Consider the following 18,900-nt stretch of genomic DNA (forward strand, 5'->3'; position numbering starts at 1 on the left):
TTGGCCCAATAAGCAAAAAGAATCAAACAAGCTATATAATTCAAATTCTGAAAAAAATTTTACGGATATAAAATTTTTAAATAATTTTTTACAGAAATAAAATTTATAAATTTTTTACAGAAATCAAACTATATCAAAATTATTTTTTGTTTAGAAATAAAAGATTTACAAAATTTTCGCGAGAAGTAAAACTTTGAAATACATTTTCGAAAGTGTTCAAAAAATAAAGCATACTTTTAGGCAAATAATAAAAATAAAATTCTCTATTAAACTCATAATCTATGCGACTAAACGATAAAGAAAAGACTTACATTTGTATCTTTCTTAAAAAAAAACAGTTTTGTAAAAAATCTAAAAGGCACACTTTTTCTCCAAACGATTTGAACTTAAATTGTCTAAGGATGAAGACTGCCTTTCAAACCTATACAAGATAACACAAAACTAGTGAATTTGTTACATACAAAATATTATAATTTTTTTTTCATTTCATATTGTCAATTCATAAAGCATACTTCTGTGCGCTATAAACATATATTCAAATACTGGAGACTATTTTAAGGAGAGAAATCATTAAAAATTGAAGTCTGGTTTTAGGAGCGTCAACTGCAAAACTGTGTATCTTTCGAAAATATATTTCTTTCACTCTATCTAACCTCGAAATTTTTTTTTAAACCCCTCCAAAAATTATTTTCCTATTTTAATTTCCACCATAGCTAAAATTTAATTTCATAACATCATTGTTCCATCATTGTTTCGTTGTAACAAACGTAATTTGCGTGTTCAAAAATAATTTCTCGTTAACAAAATGCTCGCTTTATGCATGAGTTTTGCAGTATACTCACAAAAAAAACACATTGCTCTTGTGGTCATTATTATACCTTTCATCCGGTCAACAAATAAAACCCAAAGGAAAAATAAAATTTAATGTGTAATAATACAAACAAAATTGTTCGGGACTTTATATGCACACTGCACAAGAAGAATGATAGCAGATGAAATCTAAAATATTCATAATGCAGAAAAACTAAAAAAAAATTAAAGAGTTTTCATGAAAAGTTCTAATGGTTCCAGCGACACCTCCACAGAGTGCAAAAACAAAAGTTTGTACCAAAACTATAAGTGTTTTAGTTTTTGTGGCATATTGTCATTGTTGGCCCAAAGGCATTGTTAGTCACACCAGTTCAGAAATAAAGAATGCTTGCCAGAAATTTAAAACAAAACTCAAATTTCCCAAAATAAGGACAAAAAGAGGATAGCAGAAAGGAAAGAAACTATTTAGCAGGTTATAATTCTTGAATTTAAGGAAATGAAGGCCAATTTACATTGTTTGCTCATATTTTCCCATGAGCTCTCGTAATTGTTTGGCCCTTAGTACTGTTTAGAAAGAAAAAAACAATGGCCATTCTTTCATTAGGATCATAATTTTCAACATTCCAAGTAAATGACTTTGATAAAACAAAACAAGCCAGCCAGTCAACTAACAAATAATTTGCAATTGGAAAATACTTTTGAAATAAGGGGAGAGAAAAAAAATACAAAAACAAATCCCAGCCATTCAAACCCTTTACGCCAAAGTCTGATTAATCACAAGCCAGGGAAATTGCACATTAATATGGACCATCATTGGCTATATTGAAAATTATTAAAACAGCCTTGCTGCTTTTCTAAGCCCATGGTTGGTAAAGACAAAAAAAAAACAAAGCTACGCAAATATAAATTTCCTTGGAGACCATGGCTATGTTGTCTTTGTGAAATTTCCAAAGTAGAATATCTTTTGAAATGTACACAAAAAAAGCACAGCTTGATTACATGCGCGCTAAGGTGTGAACAATGCTTAAGCATTTGTAAAAAGGAATTTATGGCCTACTTTTGGAGGATACAATTGAATAAAGCATACTTCTAGATCCATGGGGGATTTTTGAACTAAAACCGAAGAATAATTTTCTTTTAAAAGAAAATTTATGAAGAGTTCTACTTTAAGAAGATGGTAAAGTACATAACATGGCATACCTATATATTGTCTGTGGGGAATTTGTAGACATTTAAGTGCAAAAAGATGTACTAAGAATACAAAGTTTTGGGGAATATATATACATTTGTAAATTTAAGAATAATTATAATGTTATGGAAAACAAGGCAAACAAGACAAATAATATTATTTATAAAATAATGTAAGGACTTTTTTTGTTAAACCAATGTAATCAATTTAAGTAATCAAATAATAAAAAAAAATTATTTAAATAAGTAAAGATATATGTTGCCTACCTTTGGGCGATAGCTAGATAAACCGGTTTCTTTACTAAGTTAATAAATAAAAAAATATTAAAACTAAAAATTGAATTTTCTTTGAAATAAAAATTTAAATTTGTGGATTTTGAATTTTGGAAATGAATTCGGACCAACTAGGCATGGACGTTTGCGATCCTGCCGAGAATATACCCCCTGATAAAAACAGCCATAAAAGCAATTGTAAGTCAGCCATTGGAAAACTTTTGCATGAAGCCTGCTTTAGTGGACATGGACATGGATATGGCTCGCAAAATTCTGGATGTTTGGATCAAGACATTACTCCTTCGACGTCTGCATCATCATCCTCTAAATGCAATAAAGGAATGTCTGCTAATTTGGTAATGAATGTTGAAAAATTGCCTTCAATTGACATTAAAAAATTGACAAAAACAAACTCAACACAAGTCAATACATCAAGACCTTTACCATCCAACATTGAGAGCAATATGGATCACAACGAGTTTACCCCCTCTGACAAAGAAGGTTTTCAAATGGTGCAAAAGAAACGGAAAATATCTGGTGATACTAACTTGCGTAAGATAGATTTAAGCAATTCTGTTCTTAGCGTTTCAAATAATACATCTGGCCAATCGCAGGATTCTTCCAATAGATTTGCAATATTAGGAGATTTAGATATTAAAACTAACAACACTTATCATAAGAAAATTCCAGCACAAGAGGCTTTAGTTGTAGAAAATTCTGTTGGAAACAGGAAGTCTTTCTGCCCTCCTATTTTTCTTTTTGGTGTTGATATGAATAATTTAATTAAAGACTTAAAGGCTAGGCAAATTGTATTTAAGATTGTCAACAAGAGCAGACACAAGAGTAAACTTTATTTGCAAGACCCAAAAATACACACTGAGCTAATGTGCCTTCTACGTGAAAAGAAATTAGATTCATACTCTTATACACCAAGGGAGTTAAAACGACAAACCATTGTTTTGCGTGGCCTTTTGTTTGACACAGCAATAGAGGATATTAAGTCGGAAATAGATATGTTAGTCCCTGATACAGTGCATAGTGTCTCTAAATTTTCCACTTCATACTCCAAGAAAAACAATATTGACACAGGTCTTTTTTTGCTAGCACTGCATCCTGGTAAATCCGTATCTGAGTTGAAGGCTCAAAGATATATTTTGCATCAAAGGGTGTCTTGGGAATTACCGAAGAAAAATATGAGGGATGTTCAATGCTGGAGATGCCAACAATGGGGGCATATGTCCCAAAATTGCAACAGGGATTTTGCGTGCGTAAAGTGCGGTCAAAACCATGCACAAGGTGAGTGTAAATTTGTGCAGGGCGATGGAAATTTACCATTTTGCATCAATTGTGGAAATAGCGGCCATCCCTCGAGTTTTAGAGGTTGCCCTGAGTATAAAAAATATGTTGAGCTTAAGAAGAGAGCTAGATCAGTTGCCCTAGAGAGAAAAGAGAAGGCAAAAAACAATGTTTTTAGTGCTTTAAACTCTTTTACTCAACCGAATGTATCTTATTCCGATGCGTCCCGTAACGGTACTTCTAGTTACACTCAACCCTCAACGAAACCGAAAATCATTGAAGAATTTTTGAAAATTGCTAAAGAACTTTGCCCTCCTAAAGTGATTTCGCTGGAAGACAAAATTGCCAATTTTATAAGGGAGTTTCAAACCATTTCAAAGGAAGAGGCGATACAGCGATGTATAGGCCTCTTACGCGAAGTAAACCAAGTCTATGGTCCATAATGTTCTGGATCTTATTACATTTAATGTCAGGTCACTCGTTGAATATGGCCGTAGATTTGAATTACACAGTTTAATGAAAAAGTTTGATATTGACATTGCTTTCCTTCAGGAAACTCATTTGAGAGCTGGAGGTAATATTAGTTTTGAAGGCTGTCACTTTCTAAGGGATAACAGCGCACAAGGTGTGGCCATACTACTTAAGAAACATTTTAAATTCAGAAAAGAAGTCATCTTAGGGTTTCTCTTCCCTAATTTATTTATTTCTATTGATGTTTCTATTAATGGCGTTCTTAGGAAAATTTTGTTAGGCTCAGTTTATATTCCTGGCAATTCAAGCCAATCGCAAATTTTAAGTTCTCTGTCTTCTTTAGGTAATTATTCTGGGGGATTTGATTTCACATTTATAGGTGGTGATTTCAATGCTAGACATATTTCATGGGGTGATTCTATGAATAATTCAAATGGAAACTGTTTTTATGACTTCCTTCAAGTAAATCCCCACTTTTTTACCAGAATATCTTCATCCTGTCCAACGTTTCCAAATGGTTCATCTTACTTGGATCATTTTCTCTTTTGTTCTAACACATCTGACCTGCCAAATCCTGTTTGTTCGACCTCATGTTTACCCAGTTTTTCAGATCACTACCCTCTCAAACTTAACGTCATTCTTCCTAGCTTCGAAATTGTTTTGCAGCCTCCTCCTACATTTACAAGCTACGAAAGCACAAATTGGGATGATTTCAAGCACGATATAACTCAGGGTATTTTAAGTAATTATCCCCCTTCAAATAGAAATTTGAGTAACAATGAAATTGATCAGTACATTGAAGAGTTTGCTTCTGTTGTGAGTTCTGTCTCAGAACTTCATTCTAAGCAAATTGAATTGGGTAACAGAAAATTCTTGATATCTGATAGAATTAAGAATTTATATAGAATTAAATATAATTGGCAAAAAGAACTTAAGAGGCTATATCGCGTGTCCAGTAACAGATTCAGTCCAGAGTATCGCATTTTATCCAAGCAAATCCAATTATTGAGTGTTATTATTAAGAGGCAGGTTGAACTAGAGCAGATTTCTATTTTTAGAGATAAAATTAGAGGAATTAAGCAGGGGCCAAGAGCACATCGGGACGTTTTCAAGATTATTGGGCATCGAAAATCTCTACCTTTGGATAAATTATCAATTGATGGTGCGATAATAACAAATGAGTCGGAATGCCTTTCCCATTTGAAATCGTATTTTTCTATTATTTATAATAACTCTGTTCATCTTTCGTCTGTAAGGGAAGATTTTGTGAATGACTTCATTGCAAATGTTCCTCAACACTGCTATTCATTTTCAATTGATTCAGATGCAAAAAATCAAGACAGGTTGGAAAATCTTACAACTTTGGGTGAAATTCTTGATATTTCCTCATATTTAAAGAATAAGAAATCGTCTGGCATTGATACTATTTCTAATTTTATTATTCGAAAACTTTCAACTAAAGCATTTGAATATTTAGTTATCATATTTAATAACTGTATCTCCAACGGATATTTTCCAGATTCATGGAAAACCTCAAAGATAATTCCAATTAAGAAAAAAGCCAATAGTAATGAGATTTCTAACTTGCGACCTATATCTTTATTGTCAAATCTGGGTAAACTTTTTGAAATGGTTGTCCGTACTAAAATGGATAAAGGAATCACTTTACCATATATTCCAAACTCACAATTTGGTTTCCAAAAAGGGCATTCTACAGTTGATGCTATGACAAAGTTCACAAATGATATTGTATTGAATTTAAGAGCAAAGAAATGTACTGTTGCAGTTTTTCTTGACGTTGAAAAGGCTTTTGATCATGCTTCCCACTATGGTATATTAACTAAAATGATAAGGATAGGGTTTAGTCCTCCGATTATAAAGCTTTTCAAAAGTTTTTTTACGAATAGACAATTTGGCGTACTCTTCAAAAATCAGTTGTCGGAATTTTCAAATGTTAATTGTGGTGTCCCGCAAGGATCGGTTTTAGCTCCACATTTATATAACATTTTTATGAGTGATTTTCCCCACAACTCCGAACATTCCTCGGGTATTTTGTATGCGGATGATTCCCTTTTATACTCTCACAATGAATCGCCAGTATGTGCTTTGGTCCAAGTCTCGCAATACCTCCATGAGGTTAAAAATTTTTATGATAAATGGGGTATAAAGATAAATACTTCAAAATGCGAAGCCATTTGCATAAGAAATGCATCGGGAAAATGCAAGCGCTTTGTTGTACCTGAGAGTAAATCCTTGAAGCTATTTTTAAATGGCATTGAAATTCCATTTAAAGAGAAAGTTAAATATTTGGGTGTAGAGTTTAACAAACTTTTTAAATTCAACGTACACGCGCGGAAGGTCCGTAATAAGGCCCAGGGAATATTCGCATCGTTTCAAAAAATTCTTGGATACAAATCTTTGCCTGTAAATACGAAACTTTTATTGTACAAGACTTGTATTAGGCCTGTTATCTTATATGGTTTCCCAGTTTGGTTCAGTATATCCCCCATTGTTATGAAAGAACTTGAGATTTTTGAGCGGAAAATTTTGAGACTTTGCATTGGGAAGAATTTTAAGCGCATTAACAGAAGATATTCAAATAATTTCATTTATTTGAATTCCAAGTTGAAGCGGCTTTCTTCCTATGTGTGTGATCTTTTGGAGAAATTCAATTTAAGGTTAGGGCTTCATGAGAATTCTCATATGATTGACGCTATGAATAGTCAAGCGAACATTGGTTGGTATAATGCTCAGTATTTATCTCCCTTGGGATATATAAATGAACCTGAATCGGGTACTATCGCTTTTTACGAAAAGGCACTAGCCGGCACTCACCGTGGGTAGCTACATCTTAACCTATTTTTCCTTGTTTTTTTTGTTTTAGTTATAATTGTTATTATTTTTTGCTTATTTTATTATTTGTAGCTTTAAGTTCAAACCCTAGATTAAGATTTTTCTATTTAATGTAGTAGTCTCGGGAGCAAGGACGTCAATAATTCTAATTTCATGTATCCATATTACATTTTACCTTTTATGCTAAAGCCAGGTGCTGAAACTACCTAATATGTTATTGCGATAATACATTATAGTCATAAGTTTTCTTTATTATGTTTCTAATTCTACTTCAATGTTTAAAAAAAGACTCAATAAATATAAACTTAACTTAACTTAACTTTACTAAGTTATGTAGAAATTTAAAAACATATTGCATACATTTAGGCGACTGCATACCTAATTGTATTTTATGTAGATGTCATTAAAACAAACTGGGAGGGTGGAGTTGAAGCAAAAGGATGGAAATGAAAATTGAAAGACAACTTTTAGGGTAGGGATGTAGCCAGGGAGATGTTATCGGACCCGAGATCCACCCAAAATTCCTATTTTTCGAATTTGAACGCACTTACGTAATAATAGTATAATACTTATTAATAATAATAATAATACGTACTTATTATTGTTTTTTTTTTAGTTCTAATCAGGGTTTGAATTGCCGAATTCAAAATAGAGACAGCAAAGCAAAACTAACTTCGCTTAACATTGAAAAAATTTCAAGCAAGTCAAACCCTGATTGTTATTTCCCACCAAAAAATTGCATCATTGTGCAAAGCAGAGTATATTATTTCATTTTATAGATAAAAGTACCTGTCACGACTTGTAACCTGACTAAAAACCTCACATATCAGACATGTTTCATCCAAATAGAGACATTTAAGAAGATTAAGGAACATATCAATGAGTGCTGACCGATTCAAGGGTAAGCTCAATGATAAGGAGCCTTCTTTTTATAGCTGAGTCCGAACTTTGTTGGAAAGTTTTTACAACTATGGTACAAGATATGGGACTTCGTAACGTTTTGGATTACAAATGGCCCCTAGTTTGGTGCTGTCCCTTTCAGCATGATACTTCCTTTCCTGAAGGTTTCAATGTAAACCACAGCAACGATGTATGCCTCATTGGGACCTTACAATAGTTAGGATGCACCCAAAGTTCCAGCGGCTCCAGATGTTCGTCTTTCGAGAGATTATAAGCCCAAATGAAACAAGTTTGGAAATGTGCCACTATTATCTATTTGCCAACACTGGTTCGTGTTTGTTTCACTGTCAAACATCTTCAGTCTGGTCTATAATTTAACCTTGAATCGTCTTATAAACGAACAACGCTTGCAAATTATTGAATTTTATCATCAAAAAGCGTGCTCTGTTAAGAAAGATCATCGCGCGCTTCTTCCATTTTAGACAAAGCTCATTTTTAGCTCAATGGGTACGTAAATAAGCAGAATTGTTGATTTTGGAGTAAAGATCAGCCAGAAGCATTTCAAGAGCTAGCAAATGCATCCAGAAAAAGTCACATTTTGGTGCGGTTTATGGGCTTGTGGCTTCATTGGACCCTACTTCTTCAAAGATGGTGCGAATCGTAACGTAACTGTGAATGGTGAGCGCTACCGTGAAATGATATCCAACAAGACGACGCCATATTCAGATAAAACGCGTAACAATCGACTTATTGAGATTCGAGTTCGGTACAATTAGCCGCCTAGATCGTGCGATTTAACGCCTTTAGACTGTTTTTTGGGCTATGTTAAAGTTCATGACTATATAGACAAGCCCGCAATGATTGAGGCGCAATCATGGTCAACATTTGCTTGAAATAATCTTCAAACATTAAAATATATGAACCGCACTATCGATTCAAATAAAGGTTGCATGCATTTTTCTCAATTTTATATGTTTTTTTTTTTAACTTTTCCATAGCTCTTTAAAGACCACCCTTTAATTATGTTTTTTTGAATTATTTTAATACTTCGGGTTGATCCATGGCTACGACATTTTTCGCAACTGGGAGCTCAACATAATCAAGCCAAAGTGCCAAAGGCTCCTGACGCCAATGTTAGCAGATGTTTGACTTTCTAAACGATACTGACCTTATATATCACCAAATTTGGACATGTGCTCCTTAAAAAGTCTACCATAAATTTCCGACATGTCGGCTTAGATCGATTTTTTCACCTTAATCATGAAGCACAGTGGGATAAAATCGAAATAAACTTGTAAAAATATGCCGCGTAGGGATATCTCTTTGAAATTGGGAATGCTTAGAGCTGTAATGCGAGATCGTGTACATTTATGTTTCGGTTTTCATTTTTATACATGATTTGGATTCGTGACAAAATTTACAACGATTCGTGACAAAATTTGCAACGCATAAAGCGTCCGCATCAGATTATTAAAAGTTTGGAAGTCAAAAAATTTGAAAAAGTGTATTCATGAAATCAGACCACAACCGAAGATTTGCCATCACCAACAAATTTTCGAAATACCTATGTGTCAACTGTAGAGGCCACCCAAAAAGCGCCCAGATAACCTGAGGCCTTACAAATTTGCACACGATCTCGCTTACATCCTCAGCTCTAACCATTCCATTCTCATTCTCTACCCGTTCTCACACGGCATAGTTTTTTTCGGTTATATCCCATTGCGTAATTATCGATCGCCCGACTGTATTTCTTGAGCCCCTTGAGGGCGAAATTAGCACGTTTTTACTGGTTGTAGTAAGTGTGGTGAGATGGTAATCAAACTAAATGCAGCATACGCTTCTTGTTCCAACTGCTCTAGAAAAAACTCCACATATAACCCAACAACTTTTGCTGTCTTATTATTCTTCAAAGGGGTTATTGCTTTTTGGATTTAGTTTTTGGCGGCTACAGTTGTCAGTAATAGATCATCCACTATCAATCACTTGTATATTCCATCTCTAGAGGGAAAATTTCTTTTCATATCCTTACCACACTACTATAGAAATATGTAGCAATGTATCATTTTTTTAATTGTACTCTAACCAAATATTTCCGTTCATTTTTCTCATTATCGTATTTCCACATTCTTTCTCCTTCATTTACTTCAATTTTTTGGCACCAATAACATTTGAAAATCCCAAATCTTATTATGCAGCTTATTGTTTATTTCTAGGAAAATTTACAAAGCAAGCAAAAACACTTTGGGTCACACACTGAACAATGGAAATGTTAACATTTTCAAATGATAAGGGCAATATCCGCCCCAATGATGGGTGGTTTTCTGCTTCCTCAATCCCTGAGAAAAGTTCAATGAGTTTACAGACACCTGCCAACAAAGAGATGAAAACAACTGCACAAAAGAATAAATGAATGAATGAATGAGTGATGGCATTGAATACAACATTTCCCCTCCGTTATTCAGTTTTTTTTTCTTGCTCCATCATTTTGTCACATTTTACATTCCCACAAATGTTTCCGTTGAGTTGAGGTTTATTTTTATTTCAATTCCCGCTCGATTTTTTTAAGCATGCTTTTAATTTTTAACGCGCTAACTTGAAATGGATACACGGATTTCCTTTTAACTGCCATGAACTGATGATGAAGTGACAGACAAAGATATATGGAGAGACACCAAAGATATATCCACCCATAAAGCAACTTGAGGATTACCAAATGAAGAGAGCAGATACGAGTTTACATTTAGGTCCTAGTTATGCCTATATCGTATATTGTGCAACTGTATCCATGTTTAAGGCACAACACAGATAAGTGAAATGTCTAGCCCCAGGGTGCTGGGTAGCAGCGAGTGTCAAAGTGCCACTGTTCTTTGCTACTACGCAGAGTTCCTTTCGAACTTTGCGGTTGTTGAGCAGGAAAATATTGACACTTGTTTGGGACACAAATATGCGATGTTGTGTTAATGAACACAACATGTAATGTAAATTGTGTTGGCTGTTGGGTGTTGGGCGATGTGTGTGTGTGTGTGTGTGCCAACTTGATGGCATCAAAAGGAGCCTTCATTATTTTAATCGTGCACTTGAATATGAAATTTACACAATGTAGAAAATTTCATCTACCCATTCATTCACCATCAACCATTAAACAAACATTCTATCTGCTTGTTCCCTTTTATAGCCACAAATAATGTACACAACCTTGGTGTGTATAGTGTATAAGTAATGTGAACGAAATTAAATGTTAATCATACGCAATGGCACTGAAATATTAATCGAAAGTAATCAAAATTGATGTTGCTGCTATATAAGGATGAATGTGTATGCATGGTTGGAGAGATAATTCCATGCGGCATATTAAAATTAAACAAAATTCTTCCTGTTTTAAATTGATGTAATGTTGGTATTGTTTTGGGTTGATTGGTAGAAAATAAAATGGTTGATTTTCTCTTTACCAATTAGAAGTTGTATTCGATTTTAAACCTTAAGTCGTTCATTGTTTAATGAAGATAAACTTACCTTAATACGAAACATGCCGGAACTGTTATATTTTGTATTCAATCTGAAAAAAAAAGATGGAAGAAAACATATAAGAAACATATCTTATGTATTATACAAATTTAATATTTAATCTAACTTTTAAAAAGTAATTTTTTGGTGTTACTTTTTTATGTTTTTATAGCCACCACCGAATGAGGGGGGTATATTCATTTTGTTCCTTTCCGTTTGCAACACATCGAAATATCCATTTCCGACCCTTTAAAGTATATATATTCTTGATCGTCGTAAAAATCTAAGACGATTTAGCCATGTCCGTCCGTCTGACCGTCTGTCCTTCTGTCTGTTGAAATCACGCTAGAGTCTTTAAAAATAGGGATATTGAGCTAAAACTTTGCACATTTTCTTTTTTGTCCATAGGCAGGTTAAGTTCGAAGATGGGCTATACCGGAGTATATCTTGATATAGCCCCCATATAGACAGATCCGGCGATTTAAGGTCTTAGGCCCATAAAAGCCACATTTATTTTCCTATTTTGCTGAAATTTGAAACAAAGAGTTGTGTTAGGCCACTCGACATCTTTCTTGAATTTGGTCTAGATCGGTCCCGATCTCTCGATTTAAGGTTTTGGGCCCATAAAAGTCGCATTTATTGTCCGATGTCACCGAAATTTGGGACAGTGAGTTGTGTTGGTTCCCTCAACATCTTTATGCAATTTGGCCCAGATCGGTCCAGATTTGGATATAGCTGCCATATAGACCGATCTCTCGATTTAAGGTTTTGTGCCCATAAAAGGCGCATTTTTTGCCCAATGTCGCTGAAATTTGGGACTATGAGTTTTGTTAGGGCCTTCGACATCTTTCTGCAATTTGGCCCATATCAGTTTAGATTTGGATATAGTTGCCATATAAACAGATCTCACGATTTAAGGTTTTGGGCCCATAAAACTCGCATTTCTTGTCCGAAGTCGTTGAAATTTGAGGCAGTGAGTTGTGCTAGGGCCTTCGACAACCTTCTTCAGTTTGGCCCTGATCGGTCCAGATTTGAAAATAGCTGCCATACACACCGATCTCTCGATTCAAAATCTTGGCCCGTAAAAGGCGCATTAATAATGCGATTTCGCTGAAATTTGATACAGTGCCTTGTGTTAGGCTTTACGACATCCGTGTCGTATATGATTAGGTCGGTCTATACTTTGATATATCTACCAAAAAGACCAATTTTTTCTCCTACAAAGTTGAACAATGACTTGTACTTATTAGACCACTCAATGTCCGTGCTGAATTCGGTCGGACCATATTGCGATATAGCTGCTATGGAGGCATAAATTATGCATTTTCAACAGATAATGACGAGAAGTGGTTTACATATATACCCGAGGTGGTGGGTATCCAAAGTTCGGCTCGGCCGAACTTAAGGCTTTTTTACTTGTTTTTTTATAATTTATTTCATTACATTTCTAGTTTTCTTTTTAATAAATTTTCGTTAATTATTTTTATTCCTATCATCATAGAATAGGCTATACTTATCTAGTCATTCAGTTTGTAACACCTCGAAATATTCGTCTAAGACCCCATAAACCGATCTCACGATTTGACTTCTTGAGCCCTTACAAGCCGCAATTTTTGTCCGTTGGTTCCACAACTGTGCTAAGTACGCTCCGAATCGGTCTATAACCTGATATAGCTCCCATATAAACAGATCTCCGATCTTGACTTTTTGAGCGAAATTATTATCCGAGTTGGATAAAATTTAGCATAAGGTGATTGTCAAGTATGGTTCAAATCGGCTGATAACCTCGAAGTATAAACCATATAAACCGATCTCCCGATTTTATTTCCTGAGCCTATAGAAGGCACCATTCTTATCCGATTTGGCTGAAATTATTATGTACAACGGCTTCTACTATGGTCTTCATCATTCAAATAAACTATGGCCGGAATCGGTCTATAACCGGATATAGTTCCAATAGCTTCTTTTTTGGCTATTATCGGACAAAGAACTGAACAAATGCGATCCATGGTGGAGGGTATGTGAGACTCGGCCCGGCCGCTTTGTTTAGTCTTACATTTTTTATTTTTCTTAATTTTTTTAATGTATGTTATTTTTTATTTTAATTTTGTTATATTTTAATTATTATTTCTTATTAGGTGACTTTAGCGCAGACTTTAGCATGTCCGTCTATAACGCTGAAAGCCAGAGTTCGAATCCTGGCGATCAGAAAAAAATTTCAGTGGTAGTTATCCCCTCCTAATCCTGGCAACATTTGTGACGAACTATGCCGTACAAAAACTTCTCTCCAAAGAGCTGCCGCACTGCGGCACGCTGTTCGGACTCGGCTGTAAAAAGAAGACCCCATATCATTGAGTTTAAAACTTGAATCGGACTGCACTCAGTGATATGTGAGAAGTTTGCCCCTGTTCCTTAGTGGAATGTTCATGGGCATAATTGGTACATTTCCATTTCTTCAATATTTTACTAACGTCTCCCCATTATTCTGTTTTTTTTTTTTTTGTTAATTAAAAACGAGTTTCCCCTTTTACTTTGTCATTCTCTATGCCTAAATTCTCCCAACGTTTAACAAATTACTAACATCTCCCTAAAGTATGCAACACATTTTGGGTGTAGTTATTTCCTATTATATTTTTTTAGCAATCTTTTAATTATTCCATAATTTGCTTAATAATTGAATTAAAAGAGCCAATGTTCGCCACAATAATGCCCATGATGGCAAATTAATTAAAATCCTCAATTGCGGCTAGACCTCATTTGGTTGCCTAATTGTAATTTACGGCCAAATAAATGCAATAAATCATTGTTCCCTAATACCACCTTCGTTGGCCTGCAGGCAAAGCGAGATGGTGTACTCCAATACCTCAATGAATTTACGATTAATGTGTCAAATTAATGGCTGTAATTTTCAGTGACCAAATTAAATCCACTTTATGCACAATATGGTAATGACATTAGCAAAAGCGAAGGAATGCCAAAGAAATTTCCCATAAGGAATAATAATTGCAACGTAGTACAAGTAACAAACTTAGGATTTTAATTAAAAGCAGAAAAAAAGGTTACCTATGTAAGTTCAAAAGAGCAGATGTTCAAAATTGTTGCATAATAATTAATTAACGAGGAAGAGTCTTTTTTTGTCCGAAAGACATTCATCATATTGCAATCAAAAAAGAGAAAAAATTCACCTTCGGTGTAAGCTAAAAAATTAAAAAAAAAAAGTTTCTACGATTGCGATGGATTTGAAAACTCAATACCTTGCTGTTTTTTTTTATCTTCTCTTTGTTTTTTTGAAAAATAACATGGCAGCAGGTGCCAATGATTTGCCATCTGAACTGCTTAACACAGACAACACGTTCCTTTTGGTGTTACCCTACTCAGATGAAAACTCTTCGATAACCCCTACTTTTTACTCCTTGCTCTGTAGGAGTGGAGGCGGCTGCATCTGCCAGATCGTTATTCAGCCAGAACAACTTTGATTTGCTGGAGAAGGTCAATTTATTCAGGTGCAATGGTAGGCGGTCGTTCTCCAACCACAACCACATTCACCCGGTAGCTATTCACCGCCTCTGCTACCGTGTCTGCAGGAAAGTTGCGCATCACACGTGCAGCAGTCGGTGCCTATGGACTGCCGGTACCAACAAGTTGCATCAGTATATTTGTACCGTTATCCCCCCGAACGGTACAGGACAGTACAAAAGTGATACCAAGCACATTGTTATCGTATGCGGATGCTACAAAACTTTATACACAACCCTACGGGAAATGGGACAGGTCCCAAACCTGTCACGGGATAGGTCCTCTGGTGATTGGGACCGGTACCAGTTCTCATCCCCTTAGATGGAAAAAACCTATCATTTTAATAAGGGTTTGTCACTCGAGGTGACGAATTGTCACCATTATAACACCGTAGGATAGGTCATAGGACAGTTCGAAAAGGTTGGGTATACTTTGCAAGTATTTTTAAGGGAGATAACATTAGTTAGTTGGCAAATATATTTAACGGATAAGCAATTTTTAACAATAATTAAGCGGCTTTTTATGTCCTGTGACAGGAAACTAATTCTCCAGTATAGTACCGGTATATTTGGAGCAATTGACTACACATTTCCCGTAGGGTAGTTATAAAAAACAAAAACGATTTCTTTCTCTTACCTATTAAATTATCCTCAAATCAAAAATCATGAAGCATAAAGTAGAGTTTTCTAATTCACATATATACTTAGGTAAATCGATTTAATGATAATGGTCTTATCCCACCATCATCTAAAGCTAGACCTTTTGCAAACAAGCTTAAACAAACAACTGTTGTTATGTGACTTAAATTTTCCACCAAAATAGGTCTCATAAAAACTCCTCCACTTTTGATCTAAGATGTAAAAACAATTTATGTTACTTTCAATAATAACAATAACAATTAATAGCACCTATAAACATTAGCCAAATGGGTAAACAAAGCACCTTTGTTGCACACCCCTAACACACCACACCATTTAAGCAATGTTGTCAAGCCTGAAAATAGGCTTTAAAAATTGTGCGGCCTTTAAGCAGGCAGGCAAGCGTTGTTTATCTTACTCTCGCATATTATGGGAAAATTCAAATCGACATTATTGTGGTCATATAAACTTTTGTTTTCTCTCCTCTCTTACCTTCACCCTCCCACTTCTTTGGTGCCTCCATCATATTTAAAACTAAACGATTAACCATATTTCATAGCTGAAAAAGCCCCCCGGAATGACAACAAACCAACGAGCTGAAATAAAAATCAGGGTATTTTGTCAAGCGTGAATTTTCGCCAACCACAGGAGGAAGTGTGCCAAACAAAACGGTAACGCATTAGAATAAATGGCTAACAAATATTTGCTCATATGTGTAGGTGGCGGTGACGTTGGCGGCATAAAAGTATATATCTCTTGGTATATGATTCTGGGCGGCATGGCGGCATATGTGTGTGCTCTGCTTGTGCGAGTGGCAGTTGTTAGGATAAGTTTGTGTTTATGTGTTTTTTCGTGGCATAATCGTTGACCCTCCTGAGTGGGCCATATTTAACAGACATACTGCATGAAAAAGGCCTTCAGCAATTTTTTGAACAACCAAAACTACTAAAATGCTCTTGTTGCCAGACATTGGGTTCGGCTTTTTTTGTTTTGCACACTTGTTTTACTTTGGTTTGCTCCAAATGGTTGTTGTTGCCTGCGGCTGTTGAGCGAATCTAACGGCCAACCCATTTATGCGGTATCTCGAGTGCCAGCAAGTGCGGCCCCCAGAAAGCCTTTTAAGAAATTTTCAAATTAAAATTCATCCAAAATCATTTGGCTGTTGTTTGAATTATTCGTTTGTTTGTGTAGGTCTTGAAGGTACATATCTATCCCCATGTTGATGGAATTCAGTGCTGTCTATTTTGTGTCACGTTGCCTTCGTGTCACACATTTTTCGACAATAAGTGTGCGGAGCATTTCCTGCGGAGAATGTGTTCACCCTTCGAATGGTTACGTGACTGAATTTCCGAAAAAAAAAATACATCAGCTTTGGCATCTCTTTGGGCTTATCTGTTTATTGCACCTTTTATGATTGAAAGCTTTTACCAGCTATTAGATGAATAAAATGCCTCAAATGCAGATACATAAATTTCTTGTCGAAAAGCAAGGCCTTTCCCCAAAAGGGAGTCATGGCCTAGAAATTTGATTTGGATGCGAACACACAGATTCTTAAAACAAAAAAGGGCTTCACAATAAAGAAGGCGACGAGAGGAAGAAAACTTACAAATGGTGAATGGTCAAGGAAAAAGTTTAGAGTTCCCAAATAGGAAATTTGTCCTACTACTTTAGAAAGCTCCATACAGAACATTACTTAATCTTAACCGATTTCACTTCAATTTCGTAGAAATCGCTCAGGAAACCACAAAACCACTTTTAATGAAATTTTTTCTTAAGACAAAAAAAATAAAACTTTTTTTTAACAATTCAATGACATATTCACATATCAAAAAAATTTTTTCTAAAACAATATTTCGATAAATGTTTCTTTAAAAAAGTTTTCCTGAAATTTTAAAGGTTTCTCCTTGGGAGGAGAGAATGTTCCATTTACTGAAAGCGCAAATTACCTAGGTGTTTTGCTGGACAGGAAATCACACTTCAAATCCAACATTTTGGAAAGGGTAAGCAAGGCAACCATTTAGAGCTGGCATATTATCGATAATCACAACATTCGATATTTGTGAAATAAATATCTTTAAATTCCTATCACCTGTATTTTAAAAGAAAAAAACCGTTCGTCCGTCCAAACAAGTCAAGCTAACCGCTTACAATATTGCAAAAATATTTCTCAGTGCTGTAGGTCGTTTGGGATTGTAAATGGGTCGAATTGGTCCATGTTTACATTTAGCTCCCATATAAAATGATCTCAATATTATACTTTGTGAGCCTCTAGAGGACGCACTGAGGACGACACCATATGATGCACTGAATTTAATGCTACCCCTACCTAATGCCTTTGGACATTGTGGTAAGCAAATTGCTGCGATCCCTGCTGTGAGGTTAAAGGATCTTTCTTTTTAGTCATATGGCGGCTACGGACACAATGTTCGATATTCCAAGCAGTGTGGATTTCACCTTGCCTGAGCCGCTTTTTGATAAAAAGTACTGTACTAATACGAACTAATTTGAATTACGATATCCCTGGTAATAGAAGTTACATAGATTTCTATACGGATGGTTCCAAACTAGACGACCATGTGGGCTTTGGGATGAACTCTAAATATCTAGAACTGGTCATATCGAAACGGTTACACGACCACTGCAGTGTCTATCAAGCGGAGATTCTTGCAATTAAAGAAGTGGTGGAATTGATAACCTATATTGTCACAACGACGATTGGCATAAATATCTTCTCAGACAGCCAGGCAGCCATTAAATACCTGGAAAAGGTATTTCTGAATTTAAAAACCGTCCTCTACTGTTGCAGATATCTCAACGAGATGGCTGAACAGTTAAAAATTCACATGTTCTGGGTGCCCAGAGAGATATTCCAGGGAACTGTAAAGCGAACGAGCTTGCAAGATTAGGAACTACCCTACACATTCCAGGGATACTTTAATCTGTGGGTATGCCTCTACTGACATGTAAGCAAATTTTTCAGGACCAGGCGAAGGACATCGAATGATAGATGGTCACATAGAGGAGGCTGTGAGCACTCCAAAACTTTGCGGGCTTATTTAGACTTGAAGAGGTCTACCACTTTGCTGTCACTGGCTAGAACAGACTGAAGGTTGTCAGTAACGACTTTTGCCGAAGCTGTAAAGACGTCGAAGAACAAGACTATAGAACATCTGCTGAAAAAGCCATCTGTGTCAAATTTCAGGTTTCAAAAACACAATCAGTTATATACACAAACATGTAAAAGCGTGCTATGTTCGGCCGGGCCGAATCTTGGAAACCCACCGCCATGGATTTTGCTAAAAATTTATACAAAATAAATTTAGTTGAAGGGCATAATTTCAAACCAGCAACAATTAAAGCTTCTATGAACCGAACAAGGATGATCGAGAGATCGGTTTATATGGGAACTATGCCAGGCAACAAACCGATTCGGACCGTACTTGGCACAGTT

The 18,900-nt window shown here is 35.5% G+C and overlaps 1 protein-coding gene and 1 long non-coding RNA gene across 6 annotated transcripts in view; one reads left to right on the forward strand and one right to left on the reverse strand.

Moving 5' to 3' along the window:
* Nucleotides 1-18,900, forward strand: part of LOC106092674 (microtubule-associated protein futsch) — a 379,860-nt gene that overhangs the window by 333,113 nt on the left and 27,847 nt on the right. The window lies entirely within an intron of this gene.
* The window catches only part of LOC131996848 (uncharacterized), a 334,069-nt gene that overhangs the window by 250,779 nt on the left and 64,390 nt on the right, over nucleotides 1-18,900 (reverse strand). The window contains exon 2 of the long non-coding RNA XR_009398040.1: nucleotides 11,305-11,347. This is a non-coding gene — a long non-coding RNA (uncharacterized LOC131996848). The remainder of the gene's footprint in view (nucleotides 1-11,304; nucleotides 11,348-18,900) is intronic.

Source organism: Stomoxys calcitrans, chromosome 4 (genome assembly GCF_963082655.1).
Source record: "Stomoxys calcitrans chromosome 4, idStoCalc2.1, whole genome shotgun sequence".
NCBI classification, from domain to species: domain Eukaryota; kingdom Metazoa; phylum Arthropoda; class Insecta; order Diptera; family Muscidae; genus Stomoxys; species Stomoxys calcitrans.